Source organism: Dasypus novemcinctus, unplaced genomic scaffold (assembly GCF_030445035.2).
Source record: "Dasypus novemcinctus isolate mDasNov1 unplaced genomic scaffold, mDasNov1.1.hap2 scaffold_355, whole genome shotgun sequence".
Classification (NCBI taxonomy): Eukaryota; Metazoa; Chordata; class Mammalia; order Cingulata; family Dasypodidae; genus Dasypus; species Dasypus novemcinctus.
Window position 1 is genome coordinate 32,218 of NW_026688319.1, and position 17,102 is coordinate 49,319.

Sequence of the window (17,102 nt, forward strand, 5' to 3'; positions counted from 1 at the left end):
TGTTGCCACGTGTTGAAGCAAGATGGCGGGCGATGTCTGTGAGGGCTCAGCCTTCCTCTTCCCTCTTAAGGCTCTGTGGGCCCAGCATCTTCTCATCTCAGCTGTGGGCTGGCATAGGGTGCATCTGTCTTCCCAGGGCCTCTTCTGTATCTGTAGAACTGTCTCTCTTACTCTGTGTATCTATTTCCTGTGTCTCCTTGATTGAGTGAACATTTAGATAGCCAACAAAGGGGGGGGGGGACTCAAACTGAGTTGCCCTAATGAAGTGATTGAATCAAAGTCCTAATCTTAACATAATTTAATCAAAGGCATCTCAGCTGAATCTAGTATGGTCAGAGGGTATCAGGCCAGAGGAACAGACCAGTTTATAAACATTCATAAGTAATCTCAAACTGCCACACTCTGGTACAGTGTTGAATAGAAATGGTGAGGACAGGCATCCTCATTGTGTTCCTGATCTTAGGAGGAAAGCGTCCAGTCTTTCATCCTTGAGTTTGTTGTTAGCTGTGCATTTTTAATAAATGCCCTTTATAATGTTGAGAATTAATTTCCTTTTCTTTTCTAGTTTTCTGAATAAGAGAAGAAAACAACAGACCAACATCCCTTATTATCAAGGATGCAAAATTTCAAATAGAATACTAGCAAACCAAATCCAACAGTGTATTAAAAGGTTGTACACCATGACCAAGTATGAGTGCAGGGTTAGGTCAGCATAAGAAAACTAGTCAACATAATATACCAAAGTAATAGAGCAAAGGGGAAAAACAAAACAAAAACGCTTTCGACAAAATCCACCACCCCTTCTTGTGGTGTCTTTGTTTGGCTTTGGTATTAGGGTAATATCCCTGTTGACATTTTTTAAACTACGTAAAAACAAATACTTCAGGATGAACCTAAAAACATAATGCAGAGTGAAAGATGCAAGACATTAAAGAATATGTAGTATTTGATTCAATTATATAATGTTTCAGAAGGTAAAGTTAAAAGTTTATGGATGTATACATAGGTGATAAAACTATAAAGGAAAGCAAGGCAGTGGTTCCCATAAAAATCACGATAGTGGTTCTTTAGTGGGGAGGGGTCTGTGATCAGGAAGGAGGGTTGTGGGAGGTTTGGGGGTGTTGGCAGTGTTCTGGTGTTGGGTATACAGGTATTTCCAATATAATTGTAGTTGAAAAATGCTACAGGAACTTTCTAAGGTACTTTTCATGTATGTCATATTTCAAAATGTAAAATGTTAAAAGAGAAAAATTACTGTGCATGTACATGGTTATAACTTTCAGCTCCTTAAGTTAAGGTAGATAATGAAAAGTATGAAAAGTCCTTGCTCTACCAGGCTCTGACTCCAAAGATAGCTACCATTTAACGAGGTTTATGCTTATAAGCTACATCTGTTTATTTTTTAAAAATTTGTACAAAAGGAATAGCTCACACACACTGATTTTCACTTTGGTCTTTTCTTGTAGATGTATTATTTTGATGTTTCTTCCATATCAGCACCTATACTTTGTAATATCTGCACAGTGTTATGCTTGATTTTATAAGAACCATACTGATGAACAGCGATTAATATCTTTTATTATGACACAGAATGTTGAAGTGAAAATCATCTGTATATAAATCTTGTTAAATTTTGGTTAGAATTTTCATAGGGTAAATTAGAGGGTGTATGCATATATATATATATTTTTTTTTCTTTTTCTTTTCGTAGGTAATGTGAATTTGCCCTTCAGAAAGATTCACCAATTATAGACTTATCAATTATGTATGAGATTGCTTATTTCCCTACCATAAATAATCAGTGTAAAAAAAGATCTCCAATCTTAATTAAAGGTGAACATGGTACTTACCATTTTTATTTCCATCTTTAAGTGAGCTTTGATTATCTTTTATATATTTTTTCACCTTTTGTACATTTTTAAATATTCTTTTATGTCATTTCCCCATATTTCTTTTTCCCCCCCAACCCACCCTATTATTTTTTAATTATGTTTTTTATGACAGAAGTTGCAAGCTTATAAAACAATCATGCAAATGTGCAGAATTCCCAAACAACACCCTTCCATCAACATACCGCAGTGTGGTGGAACATTTGCTACAGATAAGATAATATCATCTGATTGTTACCACGTCCATAGTGTACATTTGGCTCACATTTTCCATACTGCCTCAGTATCAACACAGTACATCTTTTGCATAGATGCAAGAATATTATATTACCACTCCTAACCATAGTCCATAGGTCACTTTAGCTGTATTTTTCCCATGCTCCTCCACATTCCCAACACCCTGCAACAGTGATGTACATCTGCTCTAGCTCACAAAGGGCACTCTTGCATCTGTACCATCAACCACAGTTCTCATCCACCTCTTGGTTTACTGTGCTATTCATTTCCTAGATTATTCTCTAGCATTCTGTCAATTGGCATTTACATACCTTGACTACCATTTTCAGTCACATCCCCATATATAAACTAGCAGTTACTCACTGTGTGTTACCATTCATTCCATACATTTCTACACTTTTACAGTAAAGGTAATTAAAGCTTCTACATACGTTAAATGTCAGTAGTCCATCTCAGTTCTCGTCTCCTTTAAAAATCCACCATCTACCACCAGGGTGTACAGATATTTTCCTACAATTTCTTCTAGAAGTTATAGTTCTTCCTTTTGTTTTTAGGCTTTTTTATCCATTTTGAATTAATTTTTGGATAAGGTGTGAGATAGGGGTCCTCTTTCCTTCTTTGGCTGTGGATATCCAGTTCTTTCAGCACCATTTGTTGAATGGACTGTTCTATGCGAGTTCTGTGTGTTTGACAGGCTAGTCAGAAATCACTTGACCATGTGAGGGTCTGTGTCTGAACCATAAATTTGGCTCCATTGGTCTATATGTTTGTCTTTATGCCAGTATCAGACTTTTTACCACTATAGCTGGGTAATATGCTCTAAAGTCTGGAGAAGAGGGTTTGCTTTTCCTTTTTATAATGTGTCTGGCTATTCAGGCCCCCTACATTTCTTGCTAAACGTATTGTTAAATATTTTGTTTATTATTACCATTGTAAATGGTTGGGCAAATTGTTCTCTGTATATCAGTTAAATTAAGTTGATCAATAGTGTTGTTCAAGCCTTCTCTAGCCTTACTAATTTTTGGTCTATTCCTGTCAATTATTGAGGGGAGGCTGTCAAAATCTCTACTATAATCGTGTATTTGTGTGTTTCTCTCTGCACTTCTACCAGTTTTTGCTTTGTATATTTTGAAACTCTGATATTAGGTGCAAACATATTCAGAGTTATATCCTTTTGATGATCTCTCTATCATTTTGAAATGACCGTCTTTATCCCTGGGAATTCTCTTCGCACTGAAATGTGCTTCGTCTGGAATTAATGTAGCTACTTCAGCTTTCTTTTGATTGGTATTAACATGGTATGCCTTTTTTCAACCTCTTGCTTTTACCTAGTTGTGGCTTAATAAAAGTAGGTTTGGGAAGTGGCTATGGCTCAGTCAGTTGGGGAGGCCCTGGGTTCGCATCCCGGAGTCTCCTCCTGAAGGCAGGCTCGCCCGCACGCTGTGGAGAGCCGCTGGCTTGGGTGCCACGGGGTATCGTCCCGCCCCCAAGCACCGCCTCAGCAAGGTGACGCAACAGAAAGGGAGACAAGCGAAAACACAGAAGAGCGCGCAGTGAACGGACACAGAGCAGTCAGCACGCAAAAAGCTGCAAGGGGGGATAAAAAAAAGTAGGTTTCTTGTAGGCAGGATAATTGTGTCTTGCTTTTGTATCCTTTGTTGGTTATGAACTATAACTCTGTTCTGCTTGCTTGGTGTTTGCTGGAAGACTGGAGTCTACATCTTTAACTTGTTCTGCCTTCTAACTTGTGTTCCATTACTGTCAGACATTTTTAGACTCATAAGCATGTATGTTGTTCTGTTTTCTTTAGACAGTTTCCTTTTAAAGAAGTTGAAGTAACAAGACAAAGTCCGTTTCCTCAGGAGTCACCTCTCTGGTTCTTTACCACTTCATGTGGATCCAAATCTCCATCTGGTGTCTTTCTTTTCCTTTATTTTTTTCTGTAAAGGATTTCCTTTAACATTTCTTGTAGTGCCCAACTTGCTCGTGATGAATTCTTTCCATTTCAGTTTGCTTGAAAAGTATTTAATCTTTGTTTTTGAAAAATGTTTTTGCTGGTTATAGAATTCTAGCTTGACAGTTTTTCCCCATTTCATTACTTTAGAGATACTGTTCTGTGATCTCCTGGCTTGCATGATTTAGGACCAGAAATGTGCTGCCCTTAATTTCTCTGTGTCTCTGTGTTAATCTGTCTCCTTTTTCAGGCTTTTTTAAGGATTTCTCTTCATTGCATGTTTGAGCTATTTTTTTTTAATGTACTTTGGTTTTTTTTTTTTTTTTTTTGGTCATGTTTCTTATGCTTGGGATTTGTTAACTTTCTTTTGTAGTTTTAATCAGATTGGGAAAAATTTCAGCCCTTATTTTATCAAACATTTCTCTACTTTTCTTTCCTTTGTGGATTCCAGTTATACATGTATTAGGCACTTGAGGTTCCCCTTGCCCCACAGCTCACTAATGCTCTAATTTTTTTATTTTTCTCTCTTTCATTTTGGATAGCATGTTTTCAAGTCCACTGATCTTTTATCGTACAATGTCTAATCTGTTGTTAATCCCATAGAGACATCATTATCATCTCCAGAAGTTTGATTTAGACTTATATTTCTAGTTATTTCATGTTCAGTGACAATGTACTAGGAAGATATTCCTGGATTACTTTGTTTTCCTCGGCATTTTGGCCTTCAGGTGCTATGGGGAAGTATGAGCACCAGCTGATCTCCTCTGTCCCTTAAAAGGGGCTTCCTGCATGAGCCTGAGGAATCTTTTTTTCATCCTTGAAAAACAGTGACTTAACAAAGATAGTAAGTTCTGTGTGTTTGGTTACGCATTGTTTTCTGGAAGGTACACCCTTCCTTTATGGAGAGCTGGCTTTTCCTTCTCTGAATAAACTTTTTGTGCGATTTGCTGGCCTCTCCACCTCGGGAACACCAGCTGTTCGTCCCCCCAGCCACATCTTTCCAGGATTGCTTTCCTCCTCCTCATTCCCAGCAGCTGTGGTTCCTGCCCAGCCTTCTGCGTGGCCCGAGGGCGCCTCCATCACCGTCATGCTCATCTCAGCTGCCCTGGACCCTCAGGCTTGCCTCACTGGGCCGTGCAGGCCTGGAGCCCTCAGGATCCTCAGCTGGGCGGCAAGCCCAGACCTGGGCAGATGCAGGAGGACCCAGGCCATGAGTCTGAGCCTCCAGGCCTGCGCAGGAGCGGGCACCGAGCTTCCCTGCAGGTCTGCAGCAGAAGTGGCCGGCGAGGTGTCTGACCAGAGCTAGCCAGGCGCAGGATGGGCCTCTGCCCGCAGCTCTGGGGGGGAGGGGTTCGGTCCTCCCTCTTGGCCCCAAACTCACTCTGTACATTTTTTCCTCTCCTCTTTCAGCTCCTACTTTTTTCCCTTTATGCCTGTTAAACATTATACTGTATTTCAAGTACTAAAGGCTCTGTCCAGATCAGAGTGACCTGCCCTGGCTCTGTTCCCACCTGCTGGTTTGTCCTGCCCTCAGAGCGATACCCCTGCCTGCTGCGCTTCCGCAGCTGGAGTGCTGGGGAGTGGGGACTGGGCCAGGGGTGCTGGGGGGGAGGGGGCAGGAGTGGTGCCAGAGAGCAGGGCTGGGGGGGGGAAGGGCGGGGGTGCTGTGTGCTCTGCCGGGGGGATGGTGGGGGGTGCCAAGCACTGCGCTGGGAAGGGAAGTGGGGGGAAGGGTGGGCGTGCCTTGCGCTGCACTGCGTGGGGTGGGGGGAAGGGCGGGGGTGCTGTGCGCTGTGCTGGCGGGAAGGCGGGGTGCTGAACACTGCGCTGGAAGGGGAAGGGTGGGCGTGCCGTGCGCTGCACTGCGTGGGGTGGGGGGGAAGGGCGGGGGTGCTGTGCGCTGTGCTGGCGGGAAGGCGGGGTGCTGAACACTGCGCTGGAAGGGGAAGGGTGGGCGTGCCGTGCCCTGCACTGCGTGGGGGGGGGGGGAAGGGCGGGGGTGCCGTGCGCGGCGCTGGAGCCTGGGCAGCTTCGGCGGCAGCTCTGACCTCCCCTGGGCCTTGGCGGAAGGCTGGTGTCCTCCCGGGGAGGGGCAGCGCTGGCCCAGCGCGCTCGTCCTCCTGTCCTAGATGCCCCCTCCCTGGGGCGTGGCTGGGGCCTCGCGCATCCCCGCAGCATGGGGTACCCCCTACTTAGCCTACCCCCGACCTGTACTAGTCTATCAGCCCCGCGAGCAAACGGGAAGTTCCTGTGTGAGAAGGGGCCTCCCGCCCGGGTGTGCGGACTCTGGGGGCTCGGCCATGAGCGGGGACACGGTGGGGACGTGGCCAGGAGGGTGTCGCCCGCCCCCCCCCCACCCGTCCACGCCTGTCCCAGGCTCTGGGCGGCACAGGGAGACGCTGCGGGGAGTCCCGAAGCTTCTGCCTCGCTCCTCGCTGGCCACTTTCCCTAATGTCTCTTGATGTATTTTTGTTTTTATTTCTATTTTTTGCTGATGTATTTTTCCATCTGTTTTTTTTGTTTTGTTTTGTCTTTAATACAAAGCAAACTACTCCTTGACTTAAATTCCCCCAAGACAGCTTCCTCGCTTTCCCATGGAGTCATCCTCCTTGCGCCTCTGGCAGCCCTGTTCCATACCCTTTAATCCTACTAAAATCTATAATAGTTTTTTTAAATGTAATAAACTTTATTTCAACTTCAAAAAATAAAATAGCAGAAAAAAGACAGCTTAACACATTATGGTAACATTACTTTAGAAAATTCTGTCCAGGTACATTTATCTTATTTAATTCTAAAAATAAACTCATTTGTTTATCCAACATTCAGAAAGACACACGAATGAGCACAGATTTGCTAAATGACATGACCAGGATCTCCTTGTTAATGAAGGGAAAAAAATGCTTGATCATATTCATCTCCTAAAACTAAATCCCGTACTCTTTTTCTTTTTACATTTAGCATTAATACCTTACCTTCTTAGCATTTGCTACAAAAATATTACATTATTGCTGTTAACTATAGGCTATAAGTTACATTAGTTGTATTTTTCCATGTATTACCATATTCTTAACACCATATAATAGAGGAATATTCTTGTATTTTTATTATTAACCATAACCCTCATCCCCCACCTAAATCGCTATGGTATATAGTACCTAGAGTATCCTCTAGCTGTCTTTCAATAAACAATCTCCCTACACTACCCCTTTCAGCCACAGTCACGTTTATAAACATCATAATGTGCTGCCATCAACTCCATCCATTCCCACGTATTTACAGTCAACCTTATGAAACACTCTATCCAGAATCAGCTACCCCTTCTCAACCGGTGCTCTGTCTCCTAGTAACCTGTACACTATTGTTTAACTCCCTAAGTTTTCTCATACTCAGTTCATAGCAGTGTGACTGTGCAATATTCGTCCTTTTGTATCTGGCCTGTTTCACTCAACATAATATCCTCAAGGTTCTTCCATGTTGTCATGTGTTTCCCCGGTTCATTTCTTCTTACCGCTGAACAATGTTCCATTGTGTGTGTTCACCACATCTTGTATATCCATTCACTGGACACTTCGGTTGTTTCCGTCTTTTAGCTCTTGGGAATGATGCTGCTATGAACATCAGTGTGCAAATGTCTGTTTGCGTCCCTGACTCCAGTTCTTCTGAATATATTCATAGTAGCAGGACTGCTGGATCACACAGCAGTTCTGTTTTCAGCTTCTTGAGGAGCAGTAATCTGTCCTCTGCAGAGGCGTCACCCTTCTGCATTCCCTCCTGCAGTGAAGGGGTATTCCCCTTTCTCCACAGCCTCTCCAGCACTTGTAGTTTTCTGTCTTTGTCATGGCTGTTCTATAAGGCGTGAAATGACATTTCATTTTAGTTTTGATCTGCATTTCCCTCTTAGTTAGTGATGTTGAGCATCTTTCAATGTGCCTTTTGGCTATTTGTATCTCCTCTTCGGAAAACTGTCTGTTCAAGTCTTTTGCCCATTTTTAAATTGGGTTGATTTTCTTGTTAAGTTGTGGGACCTCTTTCATTCTAGACAAATGGCAATAATTCTAAATGTCTCATTTTCTCTAGAAACTTCACTTGGAAATGTTGGCAGACCAGCTGCACACAACTAAATAGTGCAACGTTATCCTGCAGAGTAAAGAATCCCTGAAAGATAAAGTGATCTTGGACGTTGGCTGCGGCACTGGGATTATCAACCTCTTCTGTGCACATCACACAGAGCCAAAAGCAGTGAGTAGGAGCGGGGCGGGCAGGGGCCAGAGCGCTGCCTCGGAAGGTTCTGAGCTTGGTGCTTCCCTGTTGGGACCCTTGGAGTTGTGCATCCGTGCAGCAGACCGGCTGGTGGCCACGATGGGATGTTCTCTATGAGACGTTTATTTCAGCTAAATACAGGGCACAGGCGCCGGCTCTGGGTGGGAGTTGCCCTGCTGTGCGTCAGCACGTCCAGGCCCCAGAGTGCTGACCACCTCCACACTCCATGGAGCACGCTGGCCCCCGACCTCTTTTCTGGCGTGGCTGGATGGGGTGCCACCCCCAGGCAGGAAGCTCCCAGCAGGCCCCAGCCTCACGCAGCCCCGGCAGGCGGGCTGAGGCGATTAGGCCGTGGGTCAGGTGGACTTCCTACTGTGGGGGAAGGAGGGAGGAGAGGTGGCTCCCATGGCACGAGCCTTCCCAGGAGCTGTCCCCGCCCACATCTTTCCTGGTTTCCAGGTGTCGTCGGTGCTTGTTCTGGTGCTGCTGCCTGAGTTGACGCAGGCCCGGGTCGCAGCTGGGGTCGCTGCCTGGCTGAGGGTGCCTCTGCCCGCGTGCAGGTGTACGCCGTGGAGGCCAGCGAGATGGCCCAGCACACGGGGCGGCTGGTCGTGCAGAACGGCTTCGCCGACACCATCACCGTGTTCCAGCAGAAGGTGGAGGATGTGGTGCTGCTCGAGAAGGTGGACGTGCTGGTGTCAGAGTGGATGGGCACCTGCCTGCTGGTAAGGGCCTGGGGGGCGCGCGGGGTGGGGGCCAAGGTGGGGGGAGAAGGGCTGGGGGGAAGGGCCCGGGGTGGGGGGAGGAGTGTGGGGGGCTGTGGAGGTGGTGTAAGGAGCCCGTAGAGGGCTGGATTTCACTTGGTTTCTAAACATGAGTATCTCAGAGATCTTCACAAATCATTACTAACTTTATTTTTTTTCCTAAGATGAAATGTAGTGAATTTCTTGTGTGAACACTGCATTTAGTGTCTTGAATTTTTAACTGAGTGGAAAAAAGTGCCTTTATGGGAAATCTAAATCAGAGTTGAGGTGACTTTTTCATGAGTGATTTATGTAAAATAGTTTTCCTTTGAGAAACCCTGAATGTCATTCCTGGGTGTGCCTGCGCAGGCTGTTTCTGAGCGAAGCAGGCTTTGTCCTCCCCACAGTCTGGGCACCTCTCCTCCTAGAAAGCCTAGACCACCGTTTGTGAGGCCAGCTTTATGGCTTGGCCCTCCTTTGAGTGTTTCTTTACCCCGCATGGATGCGGACAGTGGCCGGGCTCTGCCCATACAGATGTTTGTGTGCCCCTGTGAGCTCCGTCTGTAACCTCTCCTCGGCTTGGCGTCTTGGGACATGAGGTTTTTAGTGAAACACCCTCATCTGAAGTCCAGAAAGTTAATATCTGGATGAAGGTGAGAGGAACAGGGCAGCTGTTTCCAGCAGAGAGCCCATTTACATATTGAGCAGATAGCTTCTAGTAGATTGTTAAGATGGGGGAAATGGTAGCAAATGACAGTGGACCTTCAGCCATGTTGAAGTTCTGTTTCAAGACAAAGTGCCCATGATGGGCCTAGGTTGATTGGTGATACTGTGGGCTCCCAGGACAGCAGGGGAGCAAAAGGCTGGTGTCAGTGGGCACGCCGTGTCCCCTCCAGAATTACCTGTTGGGCACCCCTGGAGCTGGCAGTGGGGACGGGGTCCATTAGGCAGGCAGTGAGCCTGGCTGCAGAGGGACAGGCCTGTTCCTGGGCTGGGTGGGGGGAAGGAGGGTGTTTGGCGAGGTGGGCAAGGGGCAACCCGTGGGGAGTGCTATGTCCCCGGGACTTGGCACTTGCCTGGCATGCAGCCAAGAAGCCCTCCAGGACTTAGATGATGGAGTATATGATCGGATTATGTTGGGAGGACCTGGATGCCAGTGGGCATGAGTGGGCAGGGCCAGGCCACTCAGTCTCCTTAGAGGGAGACATCCTGGGGCTGGCCTGGGGGAGTGGCCCAGGGGAAGGGGATGTGAGCCTGGGGGTCGGGGAACTGGCTTAGGTAGCTGGGTAGATTGACTTTTCATTCATTTGTTTTCCAGGTGGTTTTTGAGCACTTAGTGTATGCTAGACATTATTCTGCTGGGCATAGCCATGAAAAAAACAGGGACAGGCCCTGCCTCCCTGGCACTCACATTCTAGAGCAGTCAAGCAGCTGGTCAGCAGGCCTGCTAACTAACAGTGTAGTGCTCGGCTGAGAAAGAGGGAAAGCAGTCGCGGGGTGGAGGGAGGCCTGTGGCTCTCGCCAGTGCAGGTCAGAGGACCCAACCTGGGGTCACAACAGCACGTGCAGAGGCCTGGGGACGCGGCTGTTTGTGGGGGTTCATCTGTGGGCTCGTGGGCTGGGTCGGGGCCTCTGGTTTCGTTTCAGGTAGGTGGAAAGCCCTTGGCAGGTGATTTGGTGGACTGTTGAGAAGGATGATTCGGAGTATGATGAGGGAGCCAGGGAGACCAGGCAGGTTGGAGTGAAGGTGAGATGAGATGGTGGTGTAGTCTGGGGCAAAGCAGAGGAAGGGCCAGGTCTGGGGAGGATTTCCTGGTGGACTGGGTCTAGGTGTGAGAGAAAGGGAGCAGGATGGTGAGCTGTGGGGTGGCTGGATGTCAAGCGTTCCGTCTTAAGCAGGTTGTTTGTGATATGTGTTAGGCATGCAGGTGGAGAGTTCTTCTCTGGTCCTGACACTGCACAGGGCAGAGGTCCTGCAGGGAGGTGGCTTACCTGGGGCATTGGGCAGGTAGCTGTGTGAAGGGTGAGTGGAGTTGAGGCGGCAGAGCAGGGGAATATGCAGGGGGCAGGAGGACAAGATGTGATCTGGGCTCCTGGGAGCAGGGACCTGCTGGGGCAGTATCAGGCTTCTTTGCTGCGTTTGCATGCTGAGAGCAGGATCCCTGAGGTGGCAGTGGGCAGTTTCCTCTCCCCACGTCCTTCCCCTGGACCTGCTCCCCTTCTCCGGGAGCACCCCCACTCTTCAGCATTCCCTCCATCTGCTCTCCTCACAGGTCCCCAAGTCCTTCCTGGCTCTTCTTCCTGCTCCACTGCCAACATGCAGTACTAAATCAGACAGTGAGGCAGAACAGAAAATCTAGAAATAAACCCTCAGACATTTGCATTTAATGAGTGAGGAGGAGAGATTTCCAGACAGGAGGAAAAGATGTATAATCCTTCAAAAGTGGTGTCGAAACAATGATTATTTTGGAGTAATTAGTTAGATCCTTCTTTACACTGTATGCTAAAATAAACTCCAAATGGGTATTAAGAGAAAAAAATAAAAAAGGAATCCAACATCCAGCAAGATGACAGCAGAGTAAGGAGCAGCTTGTCCTGCAGGCAGTTAGTAACCACCCAGAGCTACCTAAAGCACCTGTTTGGGGGCCTCCAGGAGACCAGAAGAACATCCTGCAACATCTCTGAAGGACTGGAAGGAGGAGACTGCCCATCTGCAGAGAAGATTCGTGAGCAGAGCCCATCCTCCACTTGTGGCACAAGTTAACTTGGGAGCTATTCTGTGACTCGAAATAGAAGCTCCACTTCCCAAAAATGGGGGAGGAAGAGACTAATAATCAGATACTGATTATTAAGTTCAGCAGGCTAAAGTATAACCACAAGAGCAGCTAAAGCTTGGACCTGTTCAAGTCAGAAAGAGGCTGGTAGCTGCCACAGTGACTCTGTCCCTAGCTTGAGGCGAAGCCTGGCTGACAGAAATCACAATGACAGTAGGGACCAGTTTCTTTCACCCAGACCAGCCTGCAGCCCTAGCCTAGGCTTCAGCCCTACCTCTTGTCAGGGAGGAAGTTGCAGGACCTGCACCAGCCCATCCAGGTAACTGCAGGTACCTTTGTCTGGCACAGACTGAAAATCGGAAGTCTACTGGGGCAACTGCAGTCATCTGGAACCCACACTGCATAGATTGCTGCTCACCCCTGCAGCTCCATCCCCACCCCAGGCAGGGGAGACAGGGGCAGGAAGCCTCATTCAGTCTCTCTGGGCAACAACAGTCTAGGCCTGCATGACTTGGATTATTCCACACAGCTGTGACTCTGTCCCTACCCCGGGCAAAGGAAAAAGTTGAGAGATGGCTTCATTGGTCCCTTGGGCAATGAGAGCAGCCTGAGCCTCCACAGCTTACAGCACCAACTACATCCTCTGTTCCTACTATACAACCAGCAAGGGAGAAAGGGCAAGAAAGCCCTAAATTAAAGAGAGAAACTGTGCCCAGAATAAATACTCTAGTAAACCAGATGCCAACACACCCACAAAAAATGACAGTCTACACCAAGAAACAGGAAGCTATGGCCCAGGTAAAGGAACAAGATATACTTGCAGATGACATTAAGGAGTTGAGACAACTAATCAAAGATGTTCAAACAAATCTCCTTAACAAATTCAATGAGATGCTAAAGAGACTAAGGGTATTAAGACATTGGATGAGCACAAAAAAGAATTTGAAAGCATACATAGAAAAATATCAGATCATATGAGAATGAAAGGTACAATAAATGAAATTAAAAATACACTGGTAGGGAAGTGGACTTGGACCAGTGGTTAGGGTGTCCGCTACCACATGGGAGGTCAGCGGTTCAAACTGTGGGCCTCCTTGACCTGTGTGCAGCTGGCCCATGCACAGTGCTGATGCACACAAGGAGTGTCATGCCACGCAAGGGTGTCCCCCGCATAGGGGAGCCCCACACTCAAGGAGTGTGCCCCATAAGGAGAGCCGCCCAGTGCAAAAGGAAGTACAGCCTACTCAGGATGGTGCCACACACACGGAGAGCTGGTGCAGCAAGATGACACAACAAAAAGAGACACAGATTTCCATGCCGCTGACAACAACAGAAGTGGACAAAGAAGAACACGCAGCAAATAGACACAGAGAACAGACAACTGGGGCTGGAGGGGGGAAGGGGAGAGAAATTAAAAAAAAAATACACTGGAATCATATAATAAGTTTAAGGAGGCAGAAGAAAGGACTGGTGAGCTTGAAGAAATGGCCTTAAAAGTGAACATACAAAAGAATAAATGAAGAAAAGAATGGAAAAAATTGAACAAGGTCTTAGGGAGCTAAATGACAGTAAGTGACGTGCAAACATATGTGTCATGGGTGTCCCAGAAGGAGAAGGGAAAAGGGACAGAAGGAATATTTGAAGAAATAATGGTAGAAAATTTCCCAACCCTGTTGAAGGACATGAATATCCATGTCCAAGAAGCATAACATACTCCCTTCCAAATAAATCTGAATAGACCAACTCTGAGACACATACTAATCAGAATGTCAAATGCCAAACACAGAATTCTGAGAGCTGCAAGATAAAAGCAGTGCATAACATATAAGGTATACCCAATATGATTAAGCGCCAATTTCTCATCAGAAACCAAGGAGACAAGACAATAGTGGTATGATACATTTAAGATACTGCAAGAGAAGAACTGCCAGCCAAGAATCTTATATCCAGCAAGACTGTCTTTCAAAAATGAGGGTGAATGTAGACTATTTACAGATAAACAGAAACCGAGAGAATTTATAACCAGGAGACCAAATCTGCAGGAAATACTAAAGGGTGTGCTACAGCCCGAAAAGAAAAAACAAGAGAGAGGCTTGGAAGAGAGTCTGGAAATGAAGATTATACCAATAAAAGTAACTTGAAGTGTCAAAAGAGTGGTAAAAATAAAATCTGACAGATAAAACCCAGATATTTAGGAATAAACTTAACCAATGATGTAAAGCACTTGTATTCAGAAAACTACAACTCATTGTTAAAAGATATTTAAAAAGACCTTAGTAATTGGAAGAACATTCCATGCTCACAGATTGGAAGACTAAATATTACAATGCCAATTCTACTCAAATTGATATACAACTTCAGTGAAATCCTGATTAAAATTCCATCAGGATTTTTTTAAATAAATGGAAATCAAGACTATCCAATTTATTTGGAAGAGTAAAGGGTCATGAATAGTGAGAAACATCTTAAAAAGGAAATACGAAGTTGAAGTACTCTCACTTCCAGATTTTTTTGTCTTTATTTCCCCAATGTTACATTAAAAATATATGAGGTCCCCATATACCCCCCTTACCCCCCCTCCTCACAACAACAACCTCCTCCATCATAATGAGACACCCACTGCACCTGGCGAACACATCCCTGAGCACCGCTGCACCCCATGGCCAATGGCCCACACCACAGCCCACACCCTCCCACAGTCCACCCAGCGGACCATGAGAAGACACACAATGCCCAGCAACTGTCCCTGCAGCACCACCCAGGACAACTCCAACCCCCAAAAATGCACCCACATCACATCTCTTCCACTCCCCACCCCCAGCAGCCACCATGGCCACCCTCTCCACACCAATGCTACACCTTTTTCGACTACCAATCACAATAGTTCATGAACAGAACATCAGTAAGTCCACTCCAATTCACACTCCATTCCTCCATCCTCTGGACCCTAGAATGTTTGTGTCCACTCCACATCTATATCAAGAGGGGGCCTAGATTCCCATGGATGCTGGACGCAACTCTCCTGCCTTCAGTTGTAGGCACTCTTGGCTCCATGGTGTGGTGGTTGACCCTCTCCACCTCCATGTAAGCTGAGTGGGGTAAGTCCAAAACACCAGAGTGTAGGAGTTGCAAGTCTGTTGAGGCCCAGGGCCTGGCTACCACACGGTCAGTCCAGAGATCTAGGTCCCCTGGGCACACACCAAACCCCAGCACCAAACACAGCTCCAGTAAAAGTAACAGGAGAGGCTTGTGAACAAAGATTCCATCTGAGTCCAGCTCTACCACACAGAAACACTAACTCCAAAGTAGGGCCAACTGACATGGCACTGAACTCCATCCTGTGCCTGTGGGTCTCTGCAGCCTCCAGAAGAACCAACACCTGGGGGCTGTATCCACTCCATCTGTCTCTGGGACTCTGCTGAGGCGTGCACAAGGGCAACCCCTCTGATAACCTCCCAGCTCTTCTGGAGACCCATAGCCACATAAACTCATTTGTCCTTTCCATTTCCCCCTTCCATTCAGGTCAAAAAGCATTTTTAACTCCTAGTATTACATGCAGACCGAGATATTCTGCTGGTCCTAGTTGACCCCTTTATTCAAGGTCATTTTCTAGCCACATCATCAGCTGGCACTTGGCAGTAATCCCTTGGCACCAGGGAGGCCCATCCCCGGGAGCCATGTCCAATGCTTGGCGGGGGGTAGGCAACACATCTACACGCCGAGCTTGGCCTTGAGACCAGCCACACCTGAGCAACACAGAGGCTCCCAGAGGAGTCTCTGGGAGGCAACTCCCAGGCACCCCGCAGCTCCAGGCCCCGTTCTTATCTCAGGTGCACAGGCCTACAAACATAGTCACCAGCATCAAGGGCTCATTGTTGGACCTTCCTTCTTTCTTGGTCCTTGCCGTTGCACTTGGGGGATTGTTGCCGTTCCTTTAGGGACCATGAAAGAGCCCCCCTACTTCCAGATTTTAAATCATATTACCTAGCTACAATGGTAAAAACAGCATGGTATTGGCATAAACACAAGACACATAGACCAGTGGAACCAAATTGTTGGTTCAGAAACAGACCCTCACATCTAGGGTCAAGTGATTTTTTACAAGCCTGTCAAAAATGGGTGGGCCCACCCAGCTCATGGAGAACAGTCCATTCAACAAATGGTGCTGAGAGAACTGGATATCCATAGCCAAAAGAAGGAAAGAGGACCCTATCTCACACCTTATACAAAAACTGAAAATGAGGAAAAAAAAAAAAACTAAATATAAAAGCAAGAACCATAAAGCTTCTAGAAGAAAATGTAGGAAAATATCTTTAAGACCTGGTGGTAGATGGTGGATTCTTAAAGGAAATAGGAGAACTGAGATGGTCTACTGATGTTTAATGTGTATAGAAGTTTTAATTAACTTTACTGTAACAGTGTGGAAATGTATAGAGTGGGTGGTAATATATTATAGTGAGTAACAGCTGGTTTATAAATGGGGATGTGGCTGAAAATGGTAGTCTAGGTATGTAAATGCCAGTTGACAGAATGCTAGAGAATAATCTAGGAACTGAATAGTACAGTATACCAAGAGGTGGATGAGAATTGTGATTGATGGTACAGATGCAAGAGTGTCCTTTGTGAGCTAGAGCAAATGTACATCACTGTTGCAGGGTGTTGGGAATGTGGGAAAAATACAGCTGGGGTGACCTATGTACTGTGGTTAACAGTAATAATGTAATGTTCATGCATCTATGTCAAAGATGTCCTGTGTTGAAAATAAGAGAGTATGGAAAAAGTCTGCTAAATGTATGCTATGGACCTGGTAATAGCCTGATGATATCATCTCATAATCTGTAACAAGTGTTCCACTATGGTGTGGTGTGGTGCCAAATTCTGTATTAGTCAGCCAAAGGGGTGCTGATGCAAAATACCAGAAATTGGTTGGTTTTTATAAAGGGTATTTATTTGGGGCTGGAGCTTACAGATAGATACCAGGCCATAAAGCATAAGTTACTTCCCCTCACCAAAGTCTATTGCCACGTGTTGGAGCAAGATGTCTGCTCATGTCTGCCAGGGTTCAGGCTTACTGGGTTCCTCTGGGCTCAGCTCCTCTGTTTTCTCCACAAGGTCAGCTGTAGACTATGAGGCCCTCTAGGCTTTGCCTCTCTCCACAAGGTCAGCTGTAGACTATCAGGCAAATGGCCCTGTCTCTTTCCTTGGGGCCCCAGCTTAAGACTTGAGCATCAAATTCCAATATCAA

At 46.3% G+C, this 17,102-nt stretch overlaps 1 pseudogene; it reads left to right on the plus strand.

The window, feature by feature from the left end:
* LOC111762896 (protein arginine N-methyltransferase 2-like) overlaps nucleotides 1-17,102 on the plus strand; it is a 52,595-nt pseudogene that overhangs the window by 11,711 nt on the left and 23,782 nt on the right.